The sequence below is a fragment of the Petaurus breviceps genome, unplaced genomic scaffold (genome assembly GCF_028583685.1).
Source record: "Petaurus breviceps papuanus isolate PSGF00001 unplaced genomic scaffold, PetGlider_PUasm1.0 90723, whole genome shotgun sequence".
Classification (NCBI taxonomy): Eukaryota; Metazoa; Chordata; class Mammalia; order Diprotodontia; family Petauridae; genus Petaurus; species Petaurus breviceps.
The window spans coordinates 4,105,650-4,121,918 of record NW_027187323.1 but is presented as its reverse complement, the minus strand read 5'-3'; the positions used below and the strand labels follow the sequence as shown (position 1 = coordinate 4,121,918).

Below are 16,269 nucleotides of genomic sequence, written 5' to 3'. Positions count from 1 at the left end.
AGCCAGGTCACACCATCCCTAAAGGGACCCTGGTAACACCCAAGATCTCCAAGCAACAAGGACAGGTTTTAGAGTAAGTTTAAGATTCTACTTTGGTCAAAAATATGAAGATGTTTATCAGCCTGATGGCTACCCTCCAGGGGCAATTCCTAGAAGAGATTGGTTAATAATTTATATTATCTAAGAACCATGTGATTAGTACCTTCTGCTCCCTTTTCATCACCTCTGCCACCATTACTTAGGAAGCAAAAGGACTGATCCTGCTTTTCATTTTTTTTTTTCCATTTCGGGTCCCAAAGAAGTTCAAAACATGGTGATCAACTTTCTTTCCATATACTAGGCTGGACCTTAGACAACAGAAGTAGTCTGTCACCATCCTACTTTAGAAGTCTTTCCAGCATGGTAAACCTTCCAGATCCTTTACCCCATGGCATAGCCTTTGTTACCCCAGGGTTACTTCCATACCACAATGGGACATTGAAATAAAGCTTTAAGTGTTAGGTGACAATTATGAAAAAGAAAAATAGTGAAACAGAATAAAGCACCTTTAACCTCAATGAAACAACTTCCCAACTCCAACTTATAAGATTCTCATGAGTGAGAAAAAATATGAGCATAGGGTAAATTATATTCAGGCATTCATTCAATAAGTATTTAGTAAGCACAGGGTGTTTTGCCAGACAGTAGAGATACAAAGAACTGAAACAGTTCTTCCTCTCAAAGTGCTTATATTCTACTAAAAAGATATAAATGTAAAGAGATAATCAACCAACTAGCACCTTTAAAGGCCTACTATGTGCTAAGCACTGGAGATATGAAGACTAAGACAAAATAGCCCCTTTCCTCAAGGAGTTTATATTGTATTGTAGGGATACTTCTAGACAGATGAGTAAATGCAAATTATCTACAAAATTTTTTAAAATAATTTTTCAGAAAGGAAAAGCATTAACATTTTCAGGAGATGGTACCTGAACTGAGTCTTGAAGAAAGCTAAGGATTCTAAGAGGGAGAGATGAAGTAAATATGCATTCCAGGGATGGAGGACTGCCTGGACAATGTCAGAGAGGCCGGGGATAAAGTGCCATGTACAGAGAACAAGAAGTCCATTTTGGATGGAATGTAGGGTAAATGGGGGGAAGTAACATGAACTATGCCTTGAAAGGAAGTTTAGAGGCAGAAGGTGAAGACCTCTAAATACCAGAGGATTTTGTTTTTATCCTAAAAGAAATAAGGACTCCTAAAGATTCATTCACAAGGCAATGACAGACATATAAAGGATGGGTTGGGGAGGGAAAGACCCTGGAAGAGCAGGTTAGGGAGCTATTCCAGCAGTCCAAGCAAAAGGTGATGATAGACTAAGCAAGGTTGGTGGCTAAATGGGTAAGGAAAAGGGTGTAGATTCAAGAGATCCATGGACAAAAAAATTGACAGGACTTGGAAATTTATTAGATATGGAAAGCAGTAGGGGGAAAATAGTCCAGCATAACTCTGAGGTTACAGATCTGCATGGGTAGAAAGATGATGGTGTGCTCAACAGAAACAGGTAAGTTAGGAAGAGAAGGAATGGTAATGAAAACAACTTTAGATATATTGAGCTTTAAATAACAACGAGGAATCCAGGCAGAGATGGTTAGCAAACTGTTGGTGATGTGGTACCAAGTTTGGGAGAGAGAGGAGAGCTGAGCTATGTAGATACAAGAATTATATGCATGGGAATAATAAGAAATAAGAGAGTTGTGATTAGATCACTAATAGAGAGGTCATAGAGAGAAAGGAGGAGCTAGTTCAGAGCCTTGGGGGCCACTCACACTTAAGAGATCAGGACACTGATTATGCATGAACAACAAAGAAGAATGAATAGAGGGGTCAGAGAAACTAAGGGACAAGTGCCACAAAAACCAAGGAAAAGAGTTTCCACTAGAAAGTGTTGGCCAATATGACAAAATCACATAGAAATTAAGAAAGATTAGGACTGAGGGTAATTGATTTAGCAATCTAGAGAGAACCTTGGAAAGAGCAGTTTCTGTTGAGTGATGGGTTCAGAAGTCAGACTGTGAGGTACCAAAAAGTGACTGGTAGGTAAAGAAGGGGAGATGAGGAGCGTAAACAGCTTGGTGATGCAGTGCAGAGAGCACTACAGCTAGAGTCAGGAAGACAGGAGTTCAAATTTGACCTCTGATACCAGATATGTAACTCTGGGCAAGTCACTTCACAGCTATTTGCCTCAGTTTCCTTATTTTAAGCATGAGGAAAATAATAGCAACTACCTCCCAGGGCTGTTGTGATGAGAAAATGAAATAATATTTGTAAAATGGTTTGCAAAACTTAAAAGTATTATATAAATGTTAGTTCTGTGATTTCATATCTCCAGTTCATAACTAACAAGTAAATGCAAGTAAATACAGACAGTATGATGTATATAAATGGAAACCTCTGCATTTTGAATTCCAAAGTGTGTTCGGGTCATTTGTGGCTTAAAGACCATATTCTGTGTTCAACTGAACTAGTGAGCTTAGCTCTAATACCATGATCAGTCAAGGATACTACTGTCTTGTGCCTAAATAACAGACCCTTCCACCTAACTTGTTAGTGTTCTTCAACTTGATTTGTATACTATACTGGCATTATAATGCATTGCATTGGCTAAGAATTCCTGTATGCAAGGGAGGCTCAGAATGAGTGTAAATGTCACACATAGAAGTATAATGGTCCTTATAGTAATTTAGCTATAGTTACTGGAATGTTCCAACTACTGTTATGATGGTGCTGCTAATAAGAATGATGATCTTATGTGATCATTTATATGAAGTCAAGATGAATATTCAGATATAGAAGACTTTAAAAAAATTAATTACTGGAGTTAAAATCACCTTTAGCATAGCTCTGATTCTATTAGCTTCTCCACTCAAGCCCCAAATCTAAGCTTTGTCCATATGTCCATGGATAATCTCTTAATGAGATCTATTTTCTAAGAGATGTATTTCTAAACCTTACTCATTATTTATGGGATGGTCTTATGTGGACCTTTAGGTAAGGTTCCAAACAATCTTTTTACACCCAAAGGTGTAAAAAAAAAAGGCTTATAAAAGTAGAAATCACAACAATGTAAATCCTTTCTCATAACCTCCCAGGCTCACTAAGCCAAAATGAGAGAACAGAAGTATAGGGCAGCAACTAGTGTTCTTAGAAATCACTCATACAGTGCCATGAAGCAATTATAAAGGCATGTGAAAGGAGAGCTGATTAAATTATTTCAGCATGGTTGCTGGAACACGTGCTTGATATTCTGTTCAACCCAGACAACCCAATAGATGAGAATAGGTCAACAGTCTGAAAAAATTAGGTTGTAGGCAAGGAGAGATACCTCTAGCCCCCAAACTCCAAGTCCAGAGATCTTTCCACCACACCACAAACCATACCTCCTCTCTAGAATCCTACTGTGGAAGGGATCCTCAGATAAGGTGAATGGAGGGCCTTGTGATCTCAAAGGGCCCTTTTAACATAGTCTATGATTTGATGATTCTAAACATGGAAATAGGGGCAGCTAGATGGTTACAGTGGTTAGAGTGCCAGGCTTGGAGTCAAGAAGACTACTCTCTCTGAACTCTAATCTGGCCTCAAACAGTTGCTGGATGTGTGACCCTGGGCAAGTCACCTAACCCTATTTGCCTCAGTTTCTTCATCTGTAAAATGATCTGGAGAAGGAAATGGCAAACCACTCCAGGATCTCTGCCAAGAAAAACCCAAATGGAATCACAAAGAGTTGGATACAACTGAAATACATTGAAATGGGTGCTTCTTTTAAGTATAAATATAAAATACATACACACACACACACATATATATATAAATATATATACACTTACAGATATATATGAGGTCCTCTTTATCAGAACATAACAGGTACCTCAAGAAAGGGCTACTTATAGTGAATCCAATTAAAATAGAGGCTAATACTTCATAGTAAATAGTGAGGGGAAAGGAGGGAAGATTTGGTTTGGACTTTATTTTGGAAAATCAAATTAAAATTATGAAAATAAATTTATTCTACATTATATTTAATAAAATTTAGATCATAGATACAATGATGAGCCAATTCTTAGAATGAATCAATTATTTGAGTGTTGGTTTGTAGAGCACAATTTTTCAACAAAATTGTGTGATTAGTACTACATAACATTTTTCATTTCAAATATGACTTTTATAGGATAATTATAAAGTGAGTCAATTTTGCAATAAAAAATCAATTCAAGGCCTCATCAGCTTTCTCAAAGGTCTCTATTAATCTCTTAATATGCACATTATTCTCTTTTGAAATACCTACTAATAATCAGTAAGAGACTGACAAAGATGTCAACAAATGAACAAAAATAAATACTAATATTAAGTAGTAAGGATGTTTGAGTGAGGACTAATTTAATAAGTAGTCAGTACATTAGTATATTTGTTCAAGTTGTGATGACTTTTGCTTTCCTATACAACCATATAGGGAGGCAGTCTGGTGTAGTGAATATAGGGCTGACCCTGGAGTCAGGAGGACCTGGGGTTCAAGTGCTGACTGACATTTACAAGCAAGTTCCTTAATCTCTCTTTGTCCAAAGCATAGCTACAAGTTGTAGACAGTTGCTGATCTGCATTAATATAGGTAATATCCTCACAGAGGTCCCTCATACCAAAGAAATCCTAGGTCCTGAACAAAACAAAATATAACTTCATTAACTGGGGAGATTTGGATAACAAATATTCAGTCAACAAGAACCTCATATGTATCATTACTTACTATCTTTCAGATAAAACGCTAGTTCTTGTGAATAAAATGCTAGGCTAGTAGTCAGGAGATTTAAAGTCATGGCATTGTGCCAACATCAAAAAAATCACTGTTTCTCAATTAACCATTGTGTTCCTATAAAGTTATGCTAAATATCAACAACTACCAGTCTATTTTGTCTTTTGAAGAAAATGTAATTGAAAAAGATCTATGAGGTTCTCCTTGATAAGTATAAGAAGGGGAAAAGCAGTCCTCTGCAGATAATTTTCAACATTTTGTCTTCCAGCAGCACTATTAACTAAGAGGTATAGAGAATACATCTCATTATGTCTGCTGCTTGATTTTTTTTTTAAAAAAGCATTTTGTCTCAGTAGAACAAAATGTAGACATAAAGGTTTTCTTTAAAGTATATCACATGCGTTTTAAGATTTCATAATATTTCATACCACATATCACCACAGAGATAACTTTGTCCAATTCACTGAGTATCATTATTAAGCAAGCCATAAATGGGGATAAATATGGTCACCAAATGTGTTTACTAGTGCCATGGAAGATTTCCTATATAAAATCTAACTAGGATATTCCTTATTAATAAAGATATTCTCTGAGTGGTCAGAGATTGCACTGTGCTGATTATGTCAAATCCCAGAATATTATAGGACTTTTCCAATGAGATTCATAGTCACTGAAAAAATATAAAGCTAAATCACCAGCACAAAAAAAAACCAAAACTAATTAATACAATTGCCCAAATTATTACATGATCTTAGGCCTATGTATTGATGGACTTAACCCATTATTTTGTATACACAACATGACAGGTAGTGAACAGGGCCGAGAATTATAAGACAAGTAAATTGGGTTGATTGGCTATATACTATTTCCTTCCAGAAGTACAGGACAAATATACTGTGTCTGTATGCTGGCCCCTTCTCTGCTGCCTACAAATATGCCCTTCTCTATCTTTAAAAAAATAAATTAAAAGCTCTACTAGATCCTACCTCTTATGATAGAAATACTGTATCTCTTCTCCCTTTCTCAGGTGAACTTCTTGAAAATGCCCTCTGTGCTTAGTGTCTTCACTTCCTCTCCTCTCACTCTCTCCCTAGTCACCTGAAATCTGATCATTCAATAGCAACTACCTTCTCCAAAGTTTCCAGTGATCTATTTGCCAACTCTAATGACCTTGTCTCAGTCTTCATTCTTTTTTTTCACCTCTCTGAGGCATCTGATATTATTAACCACCTTCTCCTCCTTTCTTCTGTCTCCCTATGGGTTGTGACATTGTTCTCTCTTGTTTCTCCCTAACCTGACTGACCACTCCTCAGTATTTTCTACCAAATATTAATACCGTTAATAGTGAGGGTCCTCCAAGTCTCTATTATGGACCTTCTTATCCCTTATCTTTTATCCCTCTATTCTCTTGCACAGCAATCTTTAATGATTATACTTACACAAATGATTCCTAGATCTATATATTGAATCCTACTCCTGAACTCCAATACCACATCACTAATTACTTTGTGATAATTAGAACTGGATATCTTGTAAGCATCTCAAACTCAATATGTCTAAAACAGAATTCATTCTTTCCCCAAAACACATCCCTCTTCCAAGCTTCCTGTTTCTATTGGGGGTGCCACAATCCTTCCAGTCACCCAGGTTGGCAATCTTCATGCCATCCTTGACTCTCCATCCTCACTCATTCTCAATCATCTCACAACCAAATTATGTGAGTCATTTGCCAATATTTGCCATTTCTTTCTTCACAAAATCTCTCAGATTCATGCCCTTCTTACCATTCACACAGACAGCACCCTAGTTCAGGCCCTCATCATCTCTCACTTTGATTCATGGAATAACCTCCTAATTTATGTCTCTATCTCTTTCCCTATGCCAATCCAACCTCATCTTCCATACTGTCAACAAAGTGGTCTTCTAAAGTGTAGTGCAGCTCTCCCTCTCTCTCTAGTCTTATTATACATTGCCCTTCTTGTAGTCTACAATCCAGCCATACTGACTTATTTACTATTCTTCATTCGTAATACTGCATCTCCCATCTCCATGCCTTGCTACTGGATGTTCTTCATTCCTGGAATGCTTTCCATCCTCACCTCTGCCTCTTAGAATCTCTGACTTACCTTCAATACTCACCTCAACCACCACCTTAGGTTTTTATTTTTTCCTACTGTCCAAGCTGTTAGTACTTCTTATCCAAGGTTACCTTCTATCTGCTTTCCCTGTATCATACATATATATGTGCATATATATATATATATATATATAAAATTTATACAGATATGTTGCCTCCCCCATTAGAATGCAAGCTCCTTGAAAGCAGGAATTGTTTTCACTTTTTATTTTTACTCCCAGAACTTATCACTGTGACTGGAACATGGTATGCATTTATAAATGCTGATTGATTGATCGTTCAATCTTTTCCTGACAATAATATGTGGTGGTGAATTGAGGAAGACTCTGAATGCAAAAGAAATAGCAGAATGTGACTGAAAGACTCGCAATAGGTATAAGTAGCTTTGATGCATTAACCATGACGACTTCCACATGAGAAATAACCTCAAAAACATCTTTAAGGATATGTATGACCAGAAAAAGCCCAGTGACATAATAATAAGTAGGTAGTCCCAGTGCTGGACTGGTCACCACAAAACATTAGAAGGTGGTCTTCATTAAGTAGATCATCTATGGAACATTTGAAGAATAACACAGAAGAGATTTGTACAGAATGAGGCCTAGACAGGTTTGTATCTAGAACAATGGAGAGACTATCTGTACCAATCAGCTCAGTCACTTAAGGGTGTTTGGTTTTTTAAATGCAATGCTTAAATGGTTTTTTTATTCCCACATATAGTAGAAATAAATATTTTCTCTTTCTTTTGTCACTCCATAGATTCCCTTGTCCACAGGAGGCAATCAGTGAATACTGTTGACTGATTTCTCTAGCTTCTTCTAAGAAAGACCATTATTCAATATTCAGACAAAATAATTAGTGGTAAACTTCTAAATTCGAATTCCTTAACTAATGGGTCCATAAATATAGACTATGAGTTTTTTTTTAGCTCATAAAATTCCCCTAGTGAATCATGCATACAGACCACATAAGGGCAACAACCAAAAAACCCAACAGCAAAAAGTACCATTAGACATTTAGCTGCCTCTGAATCATTCTGAAACACTCCAACAACTTCTCCATTGAAATTGACTATTTCCCAACACAGCAACATCCTCTTTTCCCCTAATTAAGTTCCTGAGCTCACTGTCAGTGAGCTGTGTTGATCAGCGATCATCTTTTTTATTTTCAAATAGAAGGAGGAGGGAAAGCATACAATTGGCCTCATCTGCTGCCCACTGGTCCACATGTTCATACCCTCTATCCAAACAGGGCAAGAGTTCCTCTCTTATGTACTCCTGGTAGCTTTTTCATGAGATTCCTACTCCCATCCACACCCAAAACACACACACACACACACACACACACGCACACTGCAAGAGAAACCTTATCATTCAGGTTTCAAAATGTCATTCTCATTTGAAGAGCCTAGGATTCTGAGCACTGCTTACAGTACCCTCTGATTAAAGTCACAATGTCCCCACTAATTCATGTAGCTTGATAAGTCTTCTAAAGTACAGTCAGTTTCTACCATAACAATCTGTTTACTTTTCTTCTCTAGCAACACGCAAATGCACCTCAAGTGTTCAGTTGTGTTTAGGAATAATTTTTCCTTATTTACAATTATCATAGCATGCATAGATAGGTAGGGAAGGAGGAAGGGAGGGAGGCAGGAAAGCAGGTAGAGAGAGAGACAAATGAACTAATTCTTTTTTTCTACAAATCACACAGTGCTGCTGGTCTGGCATAGCCTAGAATTTCTTCTCACACCAATTATCAAATTAATCAATCCTCAAGCAAGCTTTCTCCAGGCCCTGCATAGCACATAAGTGGTGCTCAGTAATGCCAAGTTTATACTAAGTAAGACTGGTGTTAATTCAAGTCACTAGGAGGTGAGTTTAAACCCCCACACTTCAGTTATTTTATTACAGCCCTACTTAGACTCGATAATGAATAACTCCCTTTATCTACACAGCAGAACTAAAGAAGTGACTTCAGAAGCCTGGAGATGAGTTAGTGACCCCCACACAAATCTAGCATAAATCTAAAATCAAAGTCACCCTTTCAAACCCCATCAGAAAAGTCAGCAATATATAGCTGGAGCAACCCTCCAGCCTAAAGAGGGGGCAAATAATTTCTTCTCCCTACCCTTGCTTCCTCACATGCAAAAGGAGTCATTTCACCAGAAGACTGCATGAGTTTAATTAATTAACATGCATCAAAAACACAAACTGTAAACCCCCTTTGCTCAGCTGCCATCTAGCAAATTGGCCAGTAGTCGCTATTGTTTGGTTGGTAGACATCCCTCCAGCCCATCTATGCATCCTTTTTGCCTACTTCTACCCCCTCCCCCATTGCCTACCCCTCCCCCCAAACACAAACACACAGGCACACAAGCACCCACTCACGTCCTGGATTTTAGTTTCCTATTTTAATTTTTTTTCTTGGCTTTGCTGGCAACTGTTTCAGCCTCATGTTTCTATACTCAAATGCCCACTAAAATTTCCATTCACCACAAAAGATCCCAAGCATCCTTGCCAAAAAAGCACATGTCCGACTTGCGGATACCCAGCCAAATGATTCTACATCAAACTCTGTTTTACTTTCCCTGCTCCACAGTACCTTCTGTGACTAGACAAAAGATGATGGAAACTTCATTCGAGTACATCAGGCTCTGCCAGGCATATTTCCATCTGTCCTATTGAAGACTGCCAAAAAACATTTTTTGAGTTGTTTTTGTTTTTTCACAAAGTTAGTCAATCTAAAATCTTCTCAGACATAAGTTATTTGAGGACTAGGAAGTGTCGTGCATCTTACCTTGACTGACTACTTGGACTCCACAAGGCACACCTGACAGAAATAGAAGGAGTAAAAGCAGCTGATTCTCACACAGTGCTAAGAAATGGGTTATATGAAGATGCTTTAGAGCAAGGGCAGAGATGGGGGCAGGGAGAATTCGAAGGAGTGCCCCAGAAAAAATGCTGGTGGTGCCTGAGTAAAGAACAATGATTCAATTCAATTCAACACATTTATTGTATTGTCTGCTATGCTTAAGATACTGTGCTAAACTTAAAGATGAAAAATGCAGTTGCCTCAAGGAGCTTGCAATCTCACAGGAGAAATAGAGCACATACACAAATGAACAGGGAATGGAATTCCTTTGGAGAAGAGAAATCCATTATCAAAAAGGGATTCAGGATTTTGGGTGCCAGAAACTGAAGCCAATATAGACAAAGAAGAAAATAGTGCTGAGAAAAGAAGACTAAGACCAAGCGATAAAAGTAATAAGATTTTCCCCAACAAGAACTGATTCTCTAAGAAAGAAGGAAAAAAAGACTGCCGATTTTATTCATTATGAACAAGAAGTAAGTGCTGAATCCTTCAAGAAGAACAGTGAAAAGAATGAAAGGACCAACGGGAGGGGCAGGAGGGGTGGCCCTCTCCTGTGTAAGACATGGCAGTTTTCTTGGACTCTTCTCAGCTTGCTTCTATATAGCTGACTCATGCCAAATCAATCTCTCTATCACTCATGCTTTTCACTTTTCCCCGAAGCCCGCCAACCATTCCCAGGAATCCTTTTTGTGTTCTATCACACCTTTTTCTTTCATCCTTCTTTCCTGTTTTTAAGGCAACTGGGTAGAACAGTGGGTTGGAGGACCAAGCCTGGAATCAGGAAGACTTGAGTTCAAATTCAGTCTTAGATACTTACTGGCTGTGTGAGCCTTGGGAAGTAATTTAACTTCTGCCCCAGTTTCCTCATCTGAAAAATAGGATGACAGTCATAGTACCTACCTTGTACTGTTTATAGGAGGATCAAATGAAACAATAATTGTATAACACTTAACACAATGCCTGGAATATGGAAGGTGCTATATAAATGTGAGCTTTTTTTCTTATCTAGAATATGTGATATGTCAGTGGTAGATGCTTCAATCAGTTAACAGACACTTACTGAAGTACTACTGACCACTAAGCCCCAAACTGAAATACTAAAATCAGGATTTTCAAAAACAAGGGTCCATCACTCAAAGAGTATACAATCTATTTGGAGGCCAGAGCATAAAACAATTGAGGAAGTGAATCAGCAAAACACACTGGAGAGTTGGTACAAGTCATGAGAGTATTAAATAATTTGAATCCAGAAGCACTGAGTAGAGGGCCATTCCCCACCCCCAGTCAGCTATATCTTATGAGCTTAACTAAATTGACTTTCCTAAAAGAAGTGTAAATGAGCATTTACACCTACTGTCTACATTTTCCCCCACCAATTCATTCCTTAATCTCCCTGAAATTCAGGTTGCTTTCTCATTACTGAAACTAAACCCATCTTTCATTCAACCAACACTTGTCTAGTGTCTACTAAGGGTATTATTGTACTAAGGATATTGTGCTCAGTGCTGAAGATGAAGAGATGAGCTCACGAAACTTAAAACTGATTACCACCTAATCACCAAATCAGTTATTCAGTACTCATTCTTCTTGTTCTTTCCATAGCATTTGATCTTGCTGACTACCTTCTTCTTGAACCTCTCTCTTTTCTTGTCCCCTTTGACCAAAAAATACCCTAGTCCTTCCTGACTTTCTGTTTTCTATATGGATTTGTCTTCCTTTTCCTGTCCCTTCAATGATAGGGCTTCTTTGCTGCAATCCTTCCATCTTTCTGTCCTTCCTTCCTTCCTTCCTTCCTTCCTTCCTTCCTTCCTTCCTTCCTTCCTTCCCTCCTTGCTTGCTTGCTTGCTTCCTTCCTTCCATCCATCCTTCCTCTCCCTCTGTCCACACAGGAAATTATATCCTTACCTGGAGGTACTCTGTCCAAAGGAATAGAAATTTTGTTCACTGAAATCTCACAAGATATCTTGGGATTTATTGGCTAGATTTCTTTCTTAAGGATCATGCCTTAAACCCAAATCACTTTGGATTTCTTGGATTGACCAATAAAAGGTCCCAGCCCAAACCTCACTTAGTCATCATTTGGCTCAGAATGAGTATAAATAGCAATTGTTTCTGTTTTGGCCAGAAACCTTGGGGGTCTTTCCCTCCCAGATTGATTTTTTTAACTAGGTAGAAGAGGCCATTCTTTTTTTAGCTAGGTAGAAGAAGGCCTCATTTCTTACCTAACCTTAATCACTGAATGGGTGTTGCCTCAGTCAACCTGAGACCTGGGAAAGATCTTAACTTAAAAAGGACAAGGTCTCCCACTGTATCTGGAGCCAAGTCCATTTGTCCTAATCTATATCTTGCAACTGGAAGCAGATGGTTCTGGAGGGGAGAGTGAGGCTGGTGACTTTGCATAGCCCTACCTCCCTTAAATCCAATTCACTTGTAAGACCACTTTCCTGATGTCATGGTCCTCTTCAAGAAGGAAGGACAAACAAAAACAATGTAAGAGTGCTATAAAACTCATCTCTATTCTCCCTATAGATTATCTGTCTCAGAAAACACATTCACTCTTATTGACATCACTGTTATCTCTATTCTACAATCCCCAAATTTATCTCTCTCTTTAGTTCTAGGCCTATATCCCCACTCAAAGTTCTGGTGTCTCCATGTGGATATCACCTCCAACATATCAAAAACCAACTCGACATGGTCCCTCTCTCTCAAATCCGTTCCTCTCTCTCAAATCAGCTTCCTATTTCAATTGATTGATCAATCAAAAGGCCTTTTCACACTAAGAGCCTACTAAGCACTGTGCTAAGTGCTGGGGATAATGGAGAACAAAACAGCTCCTGTTCTCAAGGAACTTACATCTGATCCTTTCCTAGGTTCCAGTTGCTATTAATGATAACTTCATTTTCTCAGGCTCAAAACCTCAAAGTCATCTTTGACTCCATCTCCTTCACCGTTGTCTCCCACATCCAATTATTCCCAAGTTGAACCTGAATTATAGGCACAGTCTTGAAACTGGCCTCACTACTTCTGCCCTCTCCCCACAATAACCTACCCTGCACACCACCACCAGAGTGAGCCTCCTCCAATGGCACTTTGATCATACCATTCCCTAATCAAAAATCTTCAGTGCCTCTTCAGTACCGATAGAATAAAGAAAATACAATAGAAATACATTTCTTTAGTCAGGCACCAACGTACCTTTCCAAATTTCTAATACTTCCCTTCATGAATATCCAGGCTGATCTTATAGTTGTCTAACTGCCCTCTGTGCCCTACCTTCATCCTCCCTTTCATTTTTTCAAAGTTCTTGTTTATGTCCACTGTGTTTCTTTGTCTGTGGTAACCCCTTGTTTGAACATCACTTCCATCTCTGCATATCCAAACTCTATCCTTCTGGATCAACCTTAAGGCTCACAATTTCCTAAAGTGTTTCATGACTGTTCAAGTTCACAATGCATTCCTTCAAATTCCTGTAGCCTTTATTGTTGATAACATCCTAATTACATAATGATTTAGGGTCATTTTAAAATTTTCGTCTATTTTGCTTTTCCATGTATTTTTTTCTCTTTCCAAATTGATTTTCGGCCCCTTGATGGTCTCTCCTGTTGCTTATATGTCTTTGTAATCTCCATAAAGGCCTAGCATAGTGCTTTGTAAACAGCAAAAACTCTACCAGTATCTGAATAACTGAAGGGACTGAATAGGATTGGGGGCTACACACCTGGCCGACTTGTGTCACTCTTCTGGCCTCTCATCAGAGCCCCATCACACAGCCCACAGAAGTCTTCTTGAAGTCTTTTGCTAGTTTCTCCTGATAAGAAACCACAAGCCACCTCAGTTCCTTTCATCCTAGTAGTTGTAGCCACCAGACTTCTGTCAACCACAGCTCATGATGAAACTCTCTTCCCTAGCACCTCATCTCACCTCATCTGTTACTAAGGACCTCTGAGGAACAGCCCCAACATCTCTCCAGGCTAAGTTCTGTTTCTCCAAAGGAAAATGAAATTTTCATCATTGTTCTCTAATATTGACTTCTTTAATCTGACCTGGCATACTAGACTACAAAATCTACTATGTTTAAAGGTTTGTGGGAGCAGCTTTGTCAATAAAATTGTCACTAAAGGATTCTGGAACCAGGAAGATTGGCAAGACATTAAAATTATTGCTGCTTTTGTCCACCAGCAAAATTTTCTCAATCCCTAGGGAGGTGATTTCCTCTCTGTTTACTTATTAGTTCAAAACACATATATTCTGACATCCTGTTTGATACTGGAAGGTAAGACTGTGTTCTAGGAAGTGTCCTAGATTTGGAGCTGGAGGAATTCTTTGAGTGTTTGAGTGCCAGCTTTACCACTTACTGTCCATGTGACCTAGGGAGAGTTTCAATTCAACAATTCAATTCAGCATGCCATAATCAATTTTTTTTTATTTCAGAAATAAACAAATGTTTCAAATTAGGGCTTATTTTGTTGATTGTCTAGACTTAAAGTGATGAAGAAAATGTTAATAATACAGATTAAATTTAAAAGAGTATTTTGCCTATTTTTTCCAAGAGAGCTTTGTTAAACATTTATTAGCTAGTTGTTGAAGATAAGACAAAACAAAGTTCCCAGCGCCCCCAAGGAATTTTCAATCTACTTGGGGAATACAGCTAGGAAAACTGGTTGTTCAGATAGTTGAAAAGGAAGAAAGCACTAACAAATAAGGGGATTGGACTACACCCTTAAAGTCATTTCCAGATCTAACATTCTATGAGCCTATGATCAGAATTACAATCCTGCATTGTAGTCTTTTGGAATTAGATAGTTTGTAGAGAAGCTGGTGATATAGTAGACAGAGCTCTGGGCCTGAAGGCAGGAAGGCCTGAGTTCAAATCCAACTTAACACCTGCTTGTCTCTGTGTCCTCATCTATAAAATGGAAATAATAGTAATACCTCCCTTCTAGGACTGTTATGAAGATCAAATGAGATAATAACTGTTAAATGCCTGGCACATAGTAAGGTCTACATGATTGTTAGTTATTGTTAACTTTGGTTCCAATCTTGCCTTACCATTTTACTACTTATAAGAATTAGAAGGGTGGCTACGTGGCGCAATGAGTAAAGCACAGACCCCGGAGTCAGGAGGACCCGAGTTCAGTTCCAGCCTCAGACACTGAACACACACACACACACACACACACACACACAAACTAGCTGTGTAACCTTGGACAAGTTACTTAACCCCAAATGCCCTCCAAAAGGCAAAAAAAAAAAAAAGAATTAGAGCCAGTCACTCTTTCTTGCTCTATGTTTCCTCCTCTATAAAATGAGATATGATTAGATAATATCTAAGGTACCCCAGAGCTCTAATTTTACATCCTTCTTTCTTAACCTCCAGATTTACCAAGCCTTCCTTGACCTTCTACATCAGATGAGCAAAAGTAGTTGGACCACCTCAGTGAAAAAGTTAGTTCAACAGCAAGTCAAGATGACAATATTCCATAATCTCCAACAAAAATGTCCCTGAAGTCTGGCCTACTGTTGTACTTTCATCTTCTGGGTTGTATACATCCCTCCATTTTTCCTAGTCTACATTTTATTCTTCTGAAACATACTATCACCAGCTACAGTTATCCCTTCCACATCGAGGGGATTAGGGGTATAGCCTCACAATCTGGAAAATCCATGTAAAAATTTTTGGTCCTTCCTTCACACCAGAGGAAAAAGTCTGAATTATTATGATATTAAAAGATAAAACATGGACCCTTTCCCCTAAGATGGCGCCGAAGGCGAAGAAGGAAACTGCTGTCCCCCCAAGACAGAAGCCAAGTCCAAGGCCTTGAAGGCCAAGAAGGAGGTCCATAGCCACAAAAAGATCCGAACATCCCCCACCTTCTGGTGACCCAAGACACTGAGGCTTCAAAGGCAGCCCAAATACCCTCGGAAGAGTGCCCCTCGCAGAAACAAGCTTGATCACTATGTCATCATTAAGTTTCCCTTGACCACTGAGTCTGCTCTGAAGAAGATTGAGGACAACAACACCCTAATCTTCATTGTGGACATCAAGGCCAACAAGCATGAGATCAAGCGGGCCGTAAAGAAGCTGTATGACATCTACGTGGCCAAGGTCAACACATTGATCCGGCCCGATGGAGAGAAGAAGGCCTATGTCCGTCTTGCTCCAGACTGTGATGCTTTAGATGTTGCCAACAAAATTGGAATCATCTAACTTGCTGTGTCCCATTCCACCTACAATAAAAAGTTTTCCAGAAAAAAAAAAAGATAAAACATGTCAATATTATACAATACTCTATATATATTTTATGTATTTCTGAGTTCCCATACTTTTTTCTTTGTCATCTTCTGGCTTTCATATATTCTCTGTATCTTCCACAATATTAATTTCTTATGCCAACCCATGATATAGTGAAATTATGATTGGGAAAGTCACTATGTGGAAGAGAAAACTGTATAACTTTCTATTATGTCTTTG

At 38.5% G+C, this 16,269-nt stretch overlaps 1 pseudogene; it reads left to right on the top strand.

Moving 5' to 3' along the window:
- The first annotated feature begins 1,518 nt into the window (after positions 1-1,518).
- On the top strand, positions 1,519-16,012 carry LOC138145114 (large ribosomal subunit protein uL23-like; annotated as a pseudogene).
- Positions 16,013-16,269: the final 257 nt, after the last annotated feature.